The 20,362-nt window shown below is 39.5% G+C and overlaps 1 protein-coding gene across 4 annotated transcripts in view; it reads left to right on the top strand.

Moving 5' to 3' along the window:
- CDH20 (cadherin 20) overlaps nt 1–20,362 on the top strand; it is a 456,770-nt gene that overhangs the window by 334,654 nt on the left and 101,754 nt on the right. Inside the window, exon 4 of one of the 4 annotated variants that reach the window (XM_075826738.1) lies at nt 608–758. The exons of the other annotated variants lie outside the window; for them this stretch is intronic. The gene's annotated coding sequence lies outside the window, so the exon portion shown is untranslated. The remainder of the gene's footprint in view (nt 1–607; nt 759–20,362) is intronic. 4 annotated transcript variants of the gene reach the window in all.

The following is a 20,362-nucleotide window of genomic DNA, read 5'->3' as shown; positions in this document are numbered from 1 at the left end:
ACAATTAGTAGCCTGTCAGCAGCAAACGAAAAAACGGAGCGCGCAGCTTCCAATAATGGCAGCGTTCTCCGGGAGTACTGTAAATCCTAATTAATAATGATTTAATAGGCCGGCCCAGATGCATTGTTTATGTGCATAAAAGGAGATGCAACATTAAAAGACTGGAGCTTCTAATTAGATACATCCAGCGTCCAATTATAGAGAGAAATGTAAAGGAAGGTTACCGGGATCTCTTATATCACAGCTCATATGCATCTTGTTTATCAGGCTAATGAAACAAGCTACCGAGAACAGGAACTATTTGGAAAAATCTTCTTTGTTCTTCATTTTACCCAATTTTCCATTGGAACTGACAGATGTAACACAGTTTATGATCAATGTCGAATTTTTTTTACGTATTACAAATTGTTACGGCATCTTTTGCATTGTTAGCGAGCGCAGCCGATGTATTCTCAGACTTTTACTTATGAATGACTTCTTACGTAAATCTCTCCGGGCTTGTTCATTGAATCAGTATGCAGGGGGAGGGAGGAGGGAGGATAGCAGGCTGAAGACGAGACAATCATTGGTGTGTCTTTTTAAAATTTTGTTCTTCACTTCTTCCCAGTGAAAGTTGCCTCCTTCACACGTGAATATTGGACACTATGAGCTAGAAAAAAAAAAGCTGAGGTGCTACACTGTTTCTTTTACAGCAACTGGGTATCCTGGGTTGTCTAAGGATCTCTATTTCACCAAAGAATTTGGTCCACAGCAAAGAGGTAGGATGTTATAATCTGAACATGAATGGCATGAACATGTAGATGGACACAATTGAGTTATAGAATTATTACATAGAAAGGCTAAAAAAGCTAGACAGATAAATCAAATGACCATGTATGATTGCTGTGTATTGATATGTAGCAGAGATGAATTTGTCATTTCGCTATTTCGATCAGGATTTATGAGTTACCTTCATTTCTATTTAAGATCAGGGAGCTCATTGTTATATCACAAACTCAGCTCTGCTACACCTGTACGTGTGAATAACTTAAAAGATAAAAACATGAATGCTCATGCTACTACTGTGTTAATTCAATAACAAGTTGACATTTGATAAAGTATCGGATTTACTGTAATGCATTGTATTTCATGGCTGATGTTCCTTTTATTTGCTTTAAATAATTAATTTTGTTTTCATGTAATTGGAATATTGATATAACAAATTCAGCTTGTCTGTGACCTGTATTGGATAACTGTCCAATTTAATTGTGGAAACATCAGATAATATACATACAGTATATAGTAGAGTTGAAAGCGGTCTTTGAACCTGCATTGCTTATGCATTGTCATAACGCTCTCTAAGTAAAGATTATGTTATTGGTTTACTTGCTGTCCTATGTAAGTCACAGATAACAAGTATGTTGTGAAATCAGAATTAGAGATGAGCGAAACGATTCTAAACTAGTCTAATTCGATCCGACTTTTCCAAAAGTCTTGGATTCTGCAAAATCCGAAACTTTTGGGGTTCGTGGCACACAAACCGGTAAAATGGTGACCGCCGGCCACTATTTTACAGACTAGAGAAAGAAAGAGAGGAGAAGAGGATAAATAAAATACTCACCTGGTCTCCCATAGCGACACGGCCCTGCTGAACTCCTGAGATAACGTAGTTTTTACCATGTGACCTGTGATTGCAGCGATCACATAGGACACACAACGTCATATCAGGAAGCCGACAGGGCCATGTCGTGGCAGCAGACACATGGGACAAAATGATGTCATCTCAGGGGGCTGGCCGGGATGCGTTGCTACAAGAGACCAGGGGAGGTGAGTATGGTATTTTATCCGAGGTGGAACCGCTAGTGCCCCGATTGCCCTGTTTGACTCTCTGATGTCTTCTAGCATTGCAACATGAATACAGTCCTAGAAGACCTCAGAAAGTCAGAAAGGGCAATAGAGGCACTTGCAAGTCGCAGCAAATCTGTTCGGACCAAATCAAATTTGACAGCCAATTCAATAGAATCGGCCCCCGAAGCGAATTTCTGGAAATTTGCTCATCTCTTAAATGATGAACAAATGACAACCTCAGCTCTACTACACCTGACAATTTCAAATTCTCTACATCCGACAGCTCTGCTCCATCCATGCATCAAATGCATATCTATTGTATATAATAGAAGATTGTAAAGTGTTGACACTTATGTGCCACTAAAATGTGTGTTGGACCAAGTCATCATATTGGTCTTTGTGAAGTTGAGGACTAGAGTTGCTAAACGGACTTTTTGTTAATCTGCAGAGAAGCGATCAGCTCTGCCTTCTGTAATACGACACTTCTCCGTCTCTTCACTTTTCTACTTCCTTGGGTTTCATTTCCCTCTCACCTTTTGTGACAGTATGATGGAAAAGGTTGCTTCTGTTATCTTTACCAAGCTTGAATAATGCGGCTGATTGTTTTACATTGATGTAGACATAATGTAGATTTACTATGCTGAGAAGGGAGAAAACTCTCCCCTGAAATACTAATTGGGATTAAAAATGTTTCTTTGCTTGAGGGGATGGTAGAGAGCAAATATCCCACTTACATTACACCCTATTACATTGGAGATTCACATATTTCCAAACGGAATTGCTTGTTATGTGTGTACTGTACCTAAATCAAATAAGCACTTCATTACTTTCTTTTATGTATATATGTGCTTTTGACTATGAACCCGAGCTCCGAGGCAGAAATTAATGAGAAAGTGTTCCTTCACATCCAGATTATTAATTGGATTCATTTCAAATAGCTGCAGGGAAATTGCAATGGCTATCTGTTTTGTATTTCCAACACACCCTCTAACAAGGTATCAATGAGGTTGTCCCTTTTCATTTGCAAAGGCAGTGGACCCATCTGAATACAGTACAAAGCGGCAATGCTGTTGGTTGTGTGAAAAGAAGAGGACTGGGTACTTGCTCAGGGTGATCATGTCACATCATCTCTTTGAAGCCGATTCACTCTTCTAAAAGAGTCTAGTTGCATAGAGAGGGGGGACCCATGAAGCGTCCTGTGCCAAGTGCCCATTCACACACTGCTGCCTCTGCTGAGCTCGCTCATACACAACTTAGGGAACAAAGACTTTGCAGAGGCTGGTGTTCTGAAAAAGACACTGTTCCTTCCTTGTGTTGCTATATTGGAACAAAGAAAAAGCTCTTTTCACTTTTGCTCGGAATTTCAGATCTGGTAATGTAAAAATGCATAATGTAATAAACCTTTCATCTATTTCAAATTTCATTACTTTCTTTAAGTCAATAGAGGTACACTGCTTCGTATCAGCATGTACAGTAGTTACTGGATGTAGCGCAAACATTATAATAGGATATGTAAGGCTCTGTTCACACTGCGTTTTTGCATCCTGTTGAAAAATAAAATTTTTTTTTCAAGATTAGAAAAAAAAGGAACCTTTACAAAAGGGACGCCTATTCTGTTGCAACCTTGCAACCTGTTGCCGTTGACTTCTACTGTACAAAACAAGGAACCGTCTGGATCTTGTTCTTCAATAGGAGAGGAAAATAGGATCCTGCATTATTTTTTATTTTAGGGATATGTTCACATGCAGGGTTTTCAGGCGAATTTCACCTCCAAACACGCTTTGTAAAACGCTAGTGAAACGCTGACAAACAGATTCTCTTTGAAATCAATGGGAAAACCGAGGTTTATTTCAGACAAGGCGTTTTTTTACGCCGATGACTTCGCGTTAAAAGAAAGAGCATGTCACTTCTTGAGCCGTTTGTGGAGCTGTTTTTCATAGGGTCAATTGAAAAACAGCTCCTAAAACGGCTTAAAATAAAGCCGAAAAAAAAAGTTTTCTGCTTCAAAAACTGCTAAAAATCAGAGGCAGTTTTCCCTTGAATTTTGCGTGTGAACATACTCTTAAAAAAAATAAATAAATATAGTACCTTTCAACAGGATGCAAAAACTGTGTGAAACTAGCTTAAGGGCATGGCCAGACGTGGCGGAATTGCTCTGGAAATCCGCAGCGGACCCGTTTCTCCATTGCCTTCCACAGCTTTTTAGTAGGGTTTGTTTGCACGTTGCGGACAATTCCGCTGCGGAGCATAGGCTGCGGTGCGGAATTTGGTGTCCGCAGCATACAATGGTTGTTGCGGACGTGTGGCGGACTGGTTGCGGACTCATTGCGGAATTTCTCCATTGACTTCAATGGAGATTCAAAATTCTGCAATGTAGATGTTATGTGTGCTGCGGAGCGTATTGGTTTTACTAACATGACATTTCTTCATTCTGGCTGGACCTATGTATTTCTAGGTCTACAGCCAGACTGAGGAAGTCAATGGGGCTCCCGTAATTACGGGTGACTACGTGTGTGTGCACCCATAATTACGGGAGCGTTGCTAGGCGACGTCAGTAAATAGTCACTGTCCAGGGTGCTGAAAGAGTTAAGCGATCGGCTGTAACTGTTTCAGCACCCTGGACAGTGACTTCCGATCACAATATACATCAACCTGTACAAAAAATAGAAGTTCATACTTACCGATAACTCCCTGCTTCTTCCTCCAGTCCGGCTTCCCAGGATGACGTTTCAGTCTAAGTGACGGCTGCAGCCAATCACAGGCTACAGTGGTCACATGGACTGCCGCGTCATCCAGGGAGGTCGGGCTGGATGCCGAAAGAGGGACGCATCACCAAGACAACGGCCGGTAAGTATGAATTCTTTTACTTTCACTAGGGAAAGTGCTGTCCCTTCTCTCTATCCTGCACTGATAGAGAGAAGGGAAGCCACTTTCACCTCAATACGCAACGGCTAGTCCGCATCAATTTAATGCCCATTTTGGGCAGAGCCGCAACAGAATCTGCAACGCAGATTCTGTGCGGCATTGATGCGGACAGTTGCGGAAGAAATCCGCCACGTCTGGGCATGCCCTTAAGGCTATTCAAACCTTTGAAAGCGATGTTATATATATATATATATATATATATATATATATATATATATATAGGTCAATCAGTGTGTTTTGTGCAACTTTATAATTAGTTTTTATTATTCTGTATACAGAGCAGCTGTATCTTACACTGAATTCTGTATCCATCAGGTCCAGCGAGACACCCAGGATAGAGCGGTTAACGATCACATCTAAGTTCATAACTTAGATGTGATCGATTACAGGTGGATCCTGCGTATCGACACGCAGGACCCGCTGACACTGTACCCGTCAATACCGCGGACCTGACGGATAGAGGATTCAATGTAAGATACAGCTGCTCTGTATACAGGATACAAAGCAGCTGTATCTCAAGAAGTCAAAATCTTTTTTTCATAAAAACTAATTATAAAGTTGCACAAAACACACTGTTTTACATAGCCTTTAAGGCAGCAGCCATTGATTTTCCTTGCCAGTTTTTTTAATAGGATGATTTGGTAAACATTGCCTTCTTGCTGTATAAAATCATTAAAAATAACAATTGTACATTTAACATGGAACATATCAAATAAAATCATGAATTCGCAAAATAGTTAGTTTTTCAATTCCTTTAATCTGGCATCAATGGAACCTAATACTGTAGGTGCCGGATTATCAAATATTCTGGATTGATGAATGGTCATAGAAAAGTCGCTGAGGGGAGACCATTTAGGAAGAAAGGCCAAAACAAAATGTGTTAATATAATTATTCTTTTTTTAATCAGGGAAAGCTCCTATTTTGTTATTTTACTTCTGGTAGAATTGCACATTATAATATATATTCTATGCCGGAAACAGGTGCTAGATTATCACAATTTCTGGAATTTCACTGCAATTGATTTCATTTTAACTTTCATGGCATCAACAAATTATTGTAATGATGTTGCTGAGTTGGAAATCCCCCAACATGCATTGCTCTGAGCTCCAACATGCACTATGGAAGTTGGGGCATTTGGTCATATGTAGGGGCTTCCTCATTTCACCTCTCCTGACATGTCTGTTTAGTTTACATTCCCCATTAAATAACAGTTCTTGAGCATCATTTCTTAGAACTTTGCATTCTGCTGTTCCTCTGTCATTCCTCCTGGATATCTATGAATAAATTAACAACTGGGTGTTACCTTTCCCTATGTCATTAGGGTGTGTCTCTACACAGGCTCCCACTGTTAGCACTAATTGGACAGTGTCAATGTGTAGGGACACATCCCATTGACAAGGTGAATGGTACCACTCACTCATTAATTTATGCATACATTTTCAGGAGGAATAACAGAGGAACAGCACCACGAAGAGTTCTAAGGAAATATTCTCTAGAATTGTTATTTTATGGGGAATGTGAGTGTGAACTAGAACATGCATGTGAGAAGAGCTGACAGTTCCTGACAGTTCTTCTTTAAGATAGCAGGGTCATCCTACACAGCTCTTAGGCCTCAAACACCACAAGTATCACACCAAGTATTGCACCACAAACAATGGATGTCAATTGATTTGAAGGGTCATCCTGTGTTCTCGCTACATCTGTGCTACAAATTGTAGTTCCTTAACCCCTTCCCGCTCCTGGACGTACTATTAGGTCATGGTAAATATAGCGTTCGCGCTCCATGACCTAATAGTACATCTCGGGAGTAACGGCCATTTCGGCCGTCCTCCCAACACATACAGGAGCTGTGACAGCTGCTGTCTTGTTCAGCAGCTGTCACAGCTCCTACAGCGGGGACCGATCGCTGTGTCCCCACTGATTAACCCCTTAAAAGCCGCGTTCTATAGAGATCGCGGCTTTTTAGGGGTTAAGCTGCCATCGCCGGCCTGCTACACGATAGCGGCCGGCGATGGTGACTATGGCAACCGGACACCAAACAATGGCGTCCGGCTATGCCATAGACGGAAGCCTAGTGTGTCCTGACAACGTCAGGACCCACTATGCTTGCTGTCAGTGAGTAGCTGACAGTTCTAATACACTGCACTACGCATGTAGTGCAGTGTATTAGAATAGCGATCAGGGCCTCCTGTCTTCAAGTCCCCTAGTGGGACAAAGTAATAAAGTTAAAAAAAAGTTAAAAAAAGATGTGTAAAAATAAGAAAATAAAAGTTTTAAAAGTAAAAATCCCCCTTTTTACCTTATCAGTCATTTAATATTAATAAAAATATATAAACAAACAAATAAACTATACATAATTGGTATCGCCGCGTCCGTAACGGCCTAAACTACAAAATTATTTCGTTATTTATCCCGCACGGTGAACGCCGTAAAAGAAAATAATACTAAACCGTACCACAATCACAATTGTTTGGTCACTTCACCTCCCAAAAAATGAAATAAAAAGAGATCAAAAAGTCGCATGTACCGAAAAATGGTACTGATCGAAACTACAGTTCGTTACGCAAAAAATAAGTCCTCGCACGGCTTTATTGATTGAAAAATAAAAAAGTTCTGGCTCTTAGAATAAGGTAACACAAAAAGTGAATGATTTTTTACCAAACGGATTTTATTGTGCAAACGCCATAAGACATAAAAAACCTATAAACATCTGGTATCGCCGTAATCGTATTGCCCCGCAGAATAAAGTAAATATGTAATTTATAGCGCACGGTGAACGCTGTAAAAAAAATAGAATAAAAAAAAACAATAGTAGAATTGCTGTTTTTTAGTCACCACACCACCTAAAAATAGAACAAAAACTGATCAAAAAGCCGCATGCACCCCAAGAAAACTACAATGGATTCCTCAAGGGGTCTAGTTTCCAAATTGGGGTCACTTTTGGGGTGTTTCCAATGTTTTGGCACCACAAGACCTCTTCAAACCGGACATGGTGCCTAATAAAAAAGAGGCCTCAAAATCCACTAGGTGCTCCTTTGCTTCGGAGGCCGGTGCTTCAGTCCATTACCGCCCGAGGGCCACATGTGGGATATTTATCAAAACTGCAGAATCTGGGCAATAAGTATGGAGTTGCGTTTCTCTGATAAATCCAATTGTGTTGTAAAAAAATGGAATAAACAGGATTTTCTGACAAAAAAAAATGTAAACTTCACCTCTACTTTGCTCTAAATTTCTGTGAAACACCTAAAGGGTTCATAAACTTTCTAAATGCTGTTGTGAATACTTTGAGGGGTCTAGTTTCTAAAATGGGGTGTTTGATAGGGGTTTCTAATATATGGACCCCTCAAAGCAACTTCAGAACTGAACTAGAACCTAAAAAAAAAAAAATTAGGCAATACTTCGCTTCTTACATTATACTGATAATAAGCCGTGCCCACCCCGAGATGACCCCAGTTTTGACAGTTTGTATAAACGGAGAACCCTATTAGACCGTTTCAGTGCCCGGTTTTCCCAAGCATACACCCCCGAGAAGTGTATTTCTATTGATGAGTCCCTGGTACATTTTAAAGGGAGGGTTCAATTCCGCGAGTACCTGCCGGGTAAGAGAGCAAGGTATGGCGTGAAGATGTCTAAGCTGTGCGAGAGTGCATCAGGGTATACCTACAGATTTAGGATATATGAAGGAAAGGCCACCCCCAAACCAGACTGCATCCTGGACATGGTACATGTATAGGTACATGGGAGGGATGGACTTGTCAGATCAAATCCTGAAGCCCTACAGCGCCATGCGGTGTGGTATAAGAAGCTGGCCGGGCGCATCATACAGATGGCTTTGTACAATGCGTACGTGCTACGTCGATGTGCAGGCCAGACGGGAACTTTCCTGGAATTTCAAGAGGTGATTATCAAGAACCTAATCTTTAGGGACCAAGAAGGGGGGGCACCCAGTACTTCTGGAAGCGGGACCACACGCATCGTACCAGGGCGGCAACACTTTCCAGGAGAAGTTCCCCAAACTAGCAAGAAGGGAAAAAGTCAAAAGAGGTGCAAAGTCTGCTATAAGGGATAACACAATATATCAATGTGACACGTGTCCCGAATAACCAGAGCTCTGTATGAAAGAGTGTTTTAAAATGTATCATACATCCCTTGGTTTATAATTTACCCCAATTTTACTTACCCTGATGCACTCCGCACAGCTTATCCCCCCTCGTCTTTCCCCTCTGGGCCCTGCTGTGTGCCCAGGCAGCTGATAACAGCCACATGTAGGGTATTGCCATACCCGGGAGAACCCACATTACAGTTTATGGGGTGTATATCTCCGGTCAAAATGCTCACTACACCTCTAGATGAATGCCTTAAGGGTGTAGTTTTTAAAACGGGGTCACTTCTTGCGGGTTTCAACTGTACTGGTACCTCAGGGGCTTCTGCATACATGACTTCGCACTAGAAAATCCCCAGTAGGCCAAATGGTGGTCCTTTCCTTCTGAGTCCTCCCATGGGCCCAAACGGCAGTTTATCACCACAAATGGGGTATTGCGGCACTCAGGAGAAATTGCGCAACAGAATGGAGTATTTTGTTTCTTGTAAAAATAAGAAATTTTCAGCCAAAACGACATATTATTTGAAAAAAAAAATTTTGTTTTCATTCCCAGCCCAATTCAAATAAGTTCTGTGAAAAAACTATGGGGTCAAAATGGTCACAACACCCATAAATGAATTCCTTGAGGGGTGTAGTTTCCAAAATGGTCACTTCTGGTGGGTTTCCATTGCTTTGATACCTCTGGGGCTCTGCAAATGCGACATGGCACCCGAAAACCAATCCAGCAAAATCTGTACTCCAAAGAACACACAGCGCTCCTTCCCTTATGAGGCCTCCCATGAGCCCAAACGGCAGTTTATCACCACAAATGGGGTATTGCTGCACTCAGGAGAAATTGGGCAACAAAATGAAGTATTTTGTTCCCTGTGAAAATAAGAAATTTTGATAAAAAATTGCATCTTATTGGAAAAAATGTCATTTTTTTTAATGTCACAGCCCAATTGAAATAGGTGCTGTGAAAAAACTGTGCGGTCAAAATTCTAACAACAACCATAAATGAATTCCTTGAGGGGTGTAGTTTCCAAAATGGGGTCACTTCTGGCGGGTTTCCATTGCTTTGATACCTCTGAGGCTCTGCAAATGCGACATGGCACCCGAAAACCAATCCAGCAAAATCTGTACTCCAACAAACACATAGCGCTCCTTTCCTTCTGAGCCCTCCCATGAGCCCAAACGGCAGTTTCTCACCACAAATGGGGTATTGCCACACTAAGGACAAATTGGGCAACAAAATGGGGTATTTTGTTCCCTGTGAAAATAAGAAATTTTGATCACAAATGACATTTTATTGGAAAAAATGAAATTTTTTTCTTTTCACAGCCCAATTCAAATACGTGCTGTGAAAAAACTGTGCGGTCAAAATGGTAACAACAACCATAAATGAATTCCTTGAGGGGTGTAGTTTCCAAAATGGGGTCACTATTGGGGGATTCCTACTGTTTCGGCACCTCAACACCTCTTCAAACCTGGCATGCTGCCTAAAATATATTCTAATAAAAAAGAGGACTCAAAATTCACTAGGTGCTTCTTTGCTTCTGGGGCTTGTGGCTCTAGTGCGCTCGTGGAATAAAGCACATGTGGGACATTTCTTAAAACTGCAGAATCTGGACAATACATATTTAGTAGTGTTTCTCTGGTAAAACCTTCTGTGTTACAGAAAAAAAAATGAATAAAATTGAAATTCAGCAAGAAAAATGAAATTTGCAAATTTCACCTCCACTTTGCTTTAATTCCTGTGAAATGCCTGAAGGGTTAAAAAACTTTCTAAATGTTGTTTTGAATACTTTGAGGGGTCTAGTTTTTAAAATGGGGTGTTTTATCAGATTTTCTAATACATAGGCCCCTCAAAGCCACTTCAGAACTCAAGAGGTACCTTAAAAAAAAGGCTTTTGAAATTTTCTTAAAAATATGAGAAATTGCTGTTTATGTTCTAAGCCTCGTAATGTCCAAGAAAAATAAAAGAATGTTCAAAAAACGATGCCAATCTAAAGTAGACACATGGGAAATGTGAACTAGTAACTATTTTGGGTGGTATAACCGTCTGTTTTACAAGCAGATGCATTTAAATTCTGAAAAATGCTATTTTTTCAAAATTTTCTTTAAATTTTGCCATTTTTCACCAATAAACACTGAATATATCAACCAAATTTTACCATGAACATGAAGCCCAATGTGTCACGAGAAAAATATCTCAGAATCGCTTGGGTAGGTTTAAGCATTCTGACGTTATTACCACATGAAGTGAAATATGTCAGATTTGAAAAATGGGCTCTGAGCCTTAAGGCCAAAACTAGGCTGCGTCCTTAAGGGGTTAACTAATAATCGCTGATCATGGAGACTCTCAGCAGAGGGAACCACAAAATCAGAGTGAATCATGAAGGCAAAAATGGTCAATCTGTGTGAGATCAATCTCCAGCATAAAATCTGAAAGTTGTGGCTTGCAATTTCATCCCATGCCTTATCTTAATACAAGAGCTCCAAGATGAAAATTCAGGGGAGGCGAGTTGTTCTGGTCCCATAGTTGTATGGCCGCTAATATTGAGTAAGAGTGCCAAGGCTGAGTGCTAGACTATATCTTCTGGAAAGCACTGCCCTGCTTATTTCCAGAAGACCCCATTATAGTTAATGGCCGTCCATGTTGCTGGCTGGAAAAAGCAGAGCGAAGCTGAGAGAAAACAACATGGCAGTGTCCACTCCTGACCCCGCTGCCACTTCATTCTAGCGATTCCTGGAGGTCATAATGGTCAGACCCCCATTGATCGGATATTTGTGGAATATACTAGCGATATGCCACCAATGCTTTACATGAGACAACAATTCAGGAATAAAAATATGTTAAAATAGTATTCTGACTGCTGTAGTGCTCACGTACTTTATTTTCATTCACAGCATAGGCACCATCCTGTCAGCAAACTCATAATCCAATGCTGGTTATTCATCTCAGAAGAGATAAATCCCCTTAAACCACTTTCTGCTCTTTTATTTGCGGATTAGGACTGTAGCGCTTGTGATGGTATGGTTAAAACACTGTTAATTGTCACAGTTTAACACTTATCTTGGTTTTATTAACAGTAATCCGCTTATCAAAATACTTGAAAACATAATATAATTGAAAATCATCATGTGAAATGTTTTTATAATATAAACTCTGTATTGCTAGAAAGGCCCTTAGTTTAACAATTGATGTAGTTCAGTGAAATAACCACAGTATATAATGGAAGATTTTTGTCTTCAAAGCAAACGTGCTATGATATTTTTATTTCCTTTTTTTTAGAAAGGGAAAAAATTCTTAAAAACACACCATCTCTAAGAAGTGCAGGCCTTCGCTGTGTAAACATGAATCTTTTTCCTGCCAAGACCACCAGCATGTTTGAGTTCATCAGGGTCTTCATGGTACCTTAAAAAGCCAAAAGACACATTTGTACCAAGTGAAAAGTTTCATTCACTTCCAATATATTACCGTGAGAGTGGGGTTTTAACCCGTCACATTGAAAAGCAAGTAATAGTTATTATTTGGCCCTTTTGTCTCCTAATGGGTGAACAGTCGTTTGTATTGTTTTTGACCGGTAAAGCTCTGGTTTGTTCATCCAGTAGAAAATTACTTGCCGAATATTCCAATGTTTTAGGATTAGAAATTGATAATGTGATTTACTTCTTGTAGTTTGAAATTACTATTTTATTACCTATGCAACAGAGCTAAATTTGTAATGGAATTATTTGACACTGCAGCCTTTTAACATACATTTGTAGGTTAGCAAGAAGGAGAGGACAGATGGAAGGGAGGATAACTGCAGGATCTAAGGTTTGTTTGCGGTCTGGAACTATAGAGAGATGGAGATCTGTATAGGAACTGTAGGTAAAAAATGCTAAAGCAATAAAATAATAGGTTGCAAAAGAAGACATACCCTTTAATATATTCCAGTGAGTTTACCCAGATTATAGGAGACCAAAGGGACCAAAGGGACAATTGCCCTGAGGCCTCCACCAACAAGATTCCTCCACCTCCTAAGGGCCTTCAACTTCCATTCCCTTCAATTATTTTCCCAGGCACTCTCAGCAGGAATACATGAGTTTAAATGTTTTTTTAGTGTATCTTCAACATACAAATGTTTTAATATGTGGCCGAGGAGGTAATTATGCATCTTTTACTAAAATTTATTACTACGGATCTGTACAAGTAGAAGCATTAGCCCCATCTGTTTGTACCACTAACTAGAAGAAATTTAGCATTCATGTTTATTGCCATAGGAAGAGTGAGGGAAGCAACTTCCAGACACCTCTGGCTCCGCTCATTTGAAGGGGCGATAAAGGATAAGGCTTGTTAAAAAATAATATGCCCAATGCTTGTTTCCTCCAACAGCAGACTATCGAGGGAGAGTTAAGCTGCCCCACATACACAGATTGTCTGCAGTCCTACTGACATTTATGTAATGTGGGTGGATAGCTTAAAAGAAAACTAAATAAAGAAAATGAGCAAAAATATTTTAATTACAATTCACAAATTACAATTTCTGCCTTCATCTTTTCCTTTCCTTTGATCCCATTTGTCTCATATCGCAATTAATACTCAGAAATAGATAAAGAATTCTTCTCTGTGTGTCCCAGGAGATCAGCCATGCCCCTCCTCCTCCTACTCACTGTCCTGTGTTTTTATGTAAGATAACTGGCTGGAGCAGGAACCTTCCCTCTCTGCCCTGTCTGCAGTAGCACAAAAAGATTTTTAAAATTGTCGCTAAACGTTTGAAAAACTGCTGACATGTCAGAAGTTTGGATTGGTGGGGGTCCGAGCACTGAGACCCCCACCAATCGCTAGAATGAAGCAGCTGTCTGTTCGCCTTTTTCCGTAAATTAATGTATCGGTGTACGGACTCAATAGAAAGTCTATGAGCCCATACTGCGAAGCATCGGCTTTCTGGAAAAAGCCAAACAGACACGAAACGGCTGAGCACTCCCACGAGCACTTCAGCTTCTTTATTGTAGCGATTGGTGGGGGTCTCAGTGCTCGGAACCCGACCAATCAAAACTTCTGATATGTCACTATGACATGTCAGAAGTTTGTCAAACGTTTAGCTACACTTAAAGTCTACCCCTTGGCTAAGCCCCACCCAATCAGTTGCTCCCCAGCAAAAAATGGAATAGATCAGCAGGAAACTAACCCCCGTGTTCTCAGTAGGATTTCTGCAAGACTGTTTGCTTCAGAAACATGTAGAAAATTCTGCAGACTGACCCACACTGGGGAAAATATATCTTCTCTTTACTTTTATCATTCATTTCTAGGTTTAGTGTTCCCATAACATATATGACACAGTTACTGGGGAGTGGGCCTCCAACATATGTTTTGTCAAGGCAGCGCCACCAACATTAATCCAGCTACATAAAACCTCAGAAGAAATTTCTACTTATCACGATAATGTGCAACACATGAAATACTGTAATCTTAGCACTACTTTCCCATCATCTAAATATTTCTTGCTTGACATACTGTACATGGATTGTGTTCATAGCTAACTTATGAGAAGAACATTATGAACAAAACAAAGGGCACAAACTACCATTTCATTGTTCCCTATTGGCCTTCCTGTCTGTGAAATCAGTGATGAACAAAACAATTATAATCAATACTACAGAATCCTTACATTTGCCTCTTGATAATGAATTATATATTTCCACTGTATATGGGAATTATTTACACATGGGGCTACTAGAATACCTTTGGTCTGCTAAGGTTAGTTAACAGTTAAAAACTTGCTGACAACGCATAGATGCATGAATATTACATTTAATTGATTTCTAGAATGATACACAGAACATGAACCACAAGAAAAAACTGCTGTAGAATCTCCATATGATTTATCAAACATTCAATATATAATAAAAAGGCAATAAATCCTTATACCCAAATGTCTCTTGTATATCTTCTAATGCCTATTGATTTCCATTCAGTAACACCACAAGTTCATTAGTGATTCCCCATCTGCCACAAATTATTACAACATCACACCTTCACCAATTCCTGTGGTCATCATGTCTTAGAAGAGTGCAGTTTCTTCAGTGCAGATCTAGTATTGTTTTGTATAGTAGAGCCGTTTCAGCAGTTCATCGTCTGACTTCAGCATTTGATCTTTCTTGCATTTGATCAATGCAGCTTTAGAACCTCATCATTTGATCTTAAAATAATGAATGATAAAAGAAAAAGTCTCTTTCTCAACAAGTGTGAAGTTAGGATTCTATGAAACTGAAGAGAATGAATGGAGTACGAGTACGACACATGTAGACTAGACTTAGTGACCATGTCCCCACCCTAATGTGCAACCCTTGTCTATCACTCATCTTCTCCATATTGATTCCATACAAGGCTCTGCTGGACAAAGTATTGAATGTGTACTTTGCTTTCTGTGTTTCTAAGTTGTCATGTAATCCATTTGACAAAACTAGTGGATCATTAGTAATATAAGTTTCTGATAATTGTGTGCACATGGACTGAGACCAAGGCAGCCATTTTTGTTAAAGTCACAACAGGAAGTGCAGTTTTATTGGTTGTCACCTTTGAATTTGCTTTTCTGTAAATTATCATTATCACAAAATGATAGTGGATTATCACTTTCTGAGTAGCCTACTGCTCTAACTTATGATATACTAATACATACCGATTTCAACATTTTGGGTTAAAATTCTCTTTAAATTTACACAGATCTAATAATGTCCTCATTCTATGTGACAATCGTGAAGGTAAAAACTGGTTCTCTGCCCTTTTATAACGCTCTACTTAAAGAGGACCTATAGGCTCTACTGACATATGTGATTTAGTGAGCACTTGTATTACTAAAAAAATTACAATTCTGTAGCATCTTTCTTTAGAAACTCTGTATTGTGCCATTCCTCTGTTATTCCTCCTTGGAATGCATGATCAAATTGACAACTGGGCGTTGCCATTCCCCTAGTCAAAGGGGCGTGTTTCTACAAGGCCTGTAAGCTCTGATTGGACAATGTCAAACTGTGTAAGGACACACCCACAACCGGTAACACCCAGTTGTCCATTTATTCATAAATTTGTAGGAGGCAGAAAAGTGGAATGGTACAATGCAGAATTCAAAGAAAAGATGCTCCAGAATTGACGTTTTATGAGGCATACAAGTATATATTAACACAGACATGTCAGGAGAGATCTAGGTCCTTTTTAAAAGGGTTGTCTGCTTTGAAAACCTCTTATTCTTATCCACTATTATGTTATATGTAGCTGATAGCGGGGGTTCTCCGTCTTGAGGCAGCCTGTATTAGCTATGGCCAAGACCCACGTCTAGTGCAACTGTCGGCTACATAGCATTTCCTCTGCTTATAGCAACTGATGGCCGATATTACCAGCAGTTATACCTAATATGCTCAGCTTGTCTCCAGGAGATCCACCATCTGGAAAAGCATGTTTCACTATAACTGCATATGTCAAAGTCCTCTTCTCATATCATGTAGACTAATTTATTCCAGGCCCAGTACTGTACGTTACTCTCAAATATTGTACATATGCAATGCTATACAATTATTGAGCTCAATTACTCCAAAATCGATTCAGGAAGAGTAAATTTTTTATATTTTTGCGTTAAACTTTTTAGGTGCTCCTGCTCATACAATGTGCCATGCATAGCTGTGTGTCACTGGGTTACATTGAACATTCATTAAGAGCAATGCAGAGGCATTTCTGGCTAGAGTTCCACAGTACAATACTGTTTTAAACATTAAACTGTATAGTGAATTGTTTTTTACTTCAGTCAGCATTAGAAGGGGCTGTACCATACTGAGATATGAGAATGGGTATCAGCAGGTAAGAGCAAGCATCAAGAGCTGAAAAATATATTCACAGGAGATGAAATGACAAAAAATAGTTCCAGAATTGTATTGATCAGCAGATTGCTTGGTGCTCTGTGCTTGCCAGCTTTATGTCAAGTGACACACACAGATGCTATGCGTGCACTTCTTCCGAACTATGGCATTTTAATAATATATGTACTTACAGGGAGAAGCTTTGTAATTATGGACCGGTTTGCATTGGTCATGCTGATTCTGCACTGTGTCCCTGCTGATATGTATGTGGATATGCGTGTCTTTGATCATATTAGGTGATGTAGACATTGATAAGAAGACATTTTCACTAATTAAAGACTATTACTTATTTATTTACTGTGGGTTATGATAAGAAATAGTTAATAAATTAATTTCTAACGAGTCATAACAAAATAGTTTGAATGGGAAGTTTGCAGACCATTTTTTTACTAATGTTATTACTGTGCATCAGGTACATGAATAATACTGCCAAATCAGATTAAAACTGCCTACAATTACTCAGTGTAAACAAATATTAAAAAGACAAATTAATCAAACTCACGATTAGTCTTCAGGTTTTTATGATATAGCTTTCAGTGGCATAGCTATAATGGATACCGAAATTGCTGTCACACTTGTGCCCTGGAATTTGAGCAGGTCCAAATCGTCCCTTGGCAACATATCGACGAGACGTTCTATAAATGATGCATGGTAGTTCAAGGCCCTGTTACAGATATTGCATTGGACCCATGAGCTTCAACTTACCCCTCTGATGCCTTTACTAATAAATATTATCATGATGTTGATTTAAAAGCTTATAGGGTCTCTTCAAATGTCCAATCTTCTGGCGTGTCATTTTGATTACAGTTTTTTTCACTGGAAATTCAACTGGCACCTGAAATTGAGCAGTTGGTAGAGATCCGGACATTAACCAAATGAGGGTCACAGCTCAGGCATCACCACATGTTCTGGAATGTCTACACGATATTTGAAAATTAGAAAACTCCCTTAACATTTAAGGCTCAGGCTACATGAATAACTTTGTCCCTCAATGTAAAACTCAAAAGTGGTCCTAAATCATGGTCAGTCAAACCATGGGACACACTGTTCAGCTATAACACTGAAACCACCGGTCTAATATAGTAAAGGTCCCTTTCATCTTGCCAAAACAGCACTGACCTGTTGAAACAGAAGGTGTCCTATGGTATATGGCACCAAGATGTTAGCAGTAGATACTTTAAGTACTGTAAGTTGTGAGGTGGGACCTCCATTGACTTGTTTTTCCAGTACATTCCACAGATGTTCGATCGGATTGAGATGTATGGAATTTTAAGGCCAAGTCAATACCGTCAACTTTTTGTCATGTTCCTTAAATCATTCCTGAACAGTTTTTGTGAGTGGCTGGGGGCATTATTCAGCTGAAAGAGGCCACTACCATTAGGGAACACCGTTATCATGAAGGGGTGTCCTTGTTCTGCAATAATGTTTAGGTAGGTGGTAAATATCAAAGTAACATCCACATAAATGCCAGGACCCAAGGTTTCCCAGGAGAACATTGCCCAAAATATCACTGCCTCAACCAGCTTGCCTTCTTCTCATAGAGCATCCTGGTGCAATTTGTTTCCAAGGCAAGTGACGCACATGCACCGGCCATCCACAAAATGTAATAGAAAACGTGATTCATCAAACAAAACCACCGTCTTTGTTTGTTTCATGGCCCAGTTTTGTTGATCAAATGTTTATTGTAAGCGCTTTGGCGATGGACAAGGGTCAGCATGGGCACTGTGTGTTCTGACACCTTTCTATAATAGTCAGCATTAACTTTTTCAGCAATCTTCTGTGTAGTCGAACCAAATAGGCTAGCCTTCGCTCATCAGTGTGCCTTGGTTACCTATAATCTTGTCGCTGCTTTACCGGTTATTTTTCTTTGTACCACCTTTAATAGGTATTAACCACTCCCTACCGTGAACACCCCATGCTCTGACTCGTCTAGACGTCACAATTTGGCTCTTGTGAAAATTACTGATATCCTCACGCTTTCCCATATTTCTGCTTCCAGCACATCAACTTCAAGAATCGACTGTTCACTTGCTGCCTAATATAACCCATCCCTTGACAGGCGCCATTGTAACAAGATCATCAATGTTATTCACTTTACCTGTCAGTGGTTTTAACATTATGGCTGAATGGTGTATGTGCTTCCAAAAAGAAGCAATGTCCCACCATATTTCAATGTAGCAGTAATAGGTGGTAATGAGGTTCCACATGAATTCTGGTTTGAAAATACTCTATAAATTTAGATACTGTAACATACAAATTAGGTTTACGCTGGTACCTCCAGCACTATTAGCATTTAAATATTTCATACAACATTAAAATATGCACCAATGTAAACTGAGTAAATTAAAAGCAATAATAAGAGTTATTAATTTTACAATCTACATCTACTGTATATAAGAATTGTTACTATATAAACTTTACCTGTAACTCTAGTATATTTTAATTACCACATAACATGTAGCTCTTCAGTGATGCTGTTATAAATGACGCATGATATCACCCTGAACTCGGTTTCATTATTTTTATTTTAAATCCTGAGTCCTTGCTTTTGCAGATCTCATGTGACAAGCATGCATATATAACCACATTAAATCTGACATTGCCTCAAACAGTACTTGCAAAAATTATGGTGATTACGTTAGCTCATAGCACAAAGAATTAGGAATCTTTTAGTAAGTGAGGTTGATTACAATTTTTGGAACCTTACATATTTTTTTAAAAATAAACCTTGATACCGTACCTAGTACATACATTTGTGTGCTGTATGTATTGTGTTTCGTATGTTTGTTTTTTTACGAATAAAGTGTGACCTTGGAAGCCATCTTCAACCAAGTGTCTATATTTTGGCTAGTATTTTCGTTTTAGTTTGAGTGTCTAGTTTAGAAAACCATTTTCCATATACTGTAATAGGGAATTCTAAGTTATTATAGGGGGGATTCTCCTCTCTTGACCAGAATTGAGAGAGGGTTACAAAAAGCATCTCTCACTCTGGAGGACTTGTCCATTCCTACATTACATAGACAACCTATTGATATGAATGGGCACTGTGTAATGTTTCATTTCCCCTGTGGTGGTGCTGCAGGGAAATTGAATGCTCACTATCAGATTTCACCACAGATTATAGTTGATCGCTCGAGGTCCCAGCAGGAGAAATTTTGTCATCAGCTTATTGTCAAGCGACTCTTCTAACAATTGTCCAAAGCGGAAAACCTATTTAAGAGCAATTTTATACAGTAACGGTCTAGGATTGGTTTTCGATCTGCAAAAGTAATTAAACAAAGTACAAGATTTGAACATCTATCTAATTCACTTGTGTGGGGAAAAGGATATGACATCCCTTCTATGTCCCATAACCTGAACCATTCCCTAAACTACAGACACCATAAAAAATGGGACCCCATTAATTGTGCTCACCTTTAACTGGCAACACCATCACCACCCCCATCCTGTTTGCACTCTATGTGGGGCTATACAATATGTTACACAATATCTGCAGCTTTATAGATCTTGGGAAGATGAAGGAGAAGGAATTGACACCAAAATGCTGCTTCCCAAGTGCCAGTTTTAAAATTAAGAGGACCAGCGCTCGTGGAATACGAGGTTTAGCTTAGCAATGGTCTTGGTCCAGTCAA

The sequence above is a fragment of the Rhinoderma darwinii genome, chromosome 5, assembly GCF_050947455.1.
Source record: "Rhinoderma darwinii isolate aRhiDar2 chromosome 5, aRhiDar2.hap1, whole genome shotgun sequence".
Taxonomy (NCBI): Eukaryota; Metazoa; Chordata; class Amphibia; order Anura; family Rhinodermatidae; genus Rhinoderma; species Rhinoderma darwinii.
This window is presented reverse-complemented; position numbering and strand designations above follow the sequence as displayed.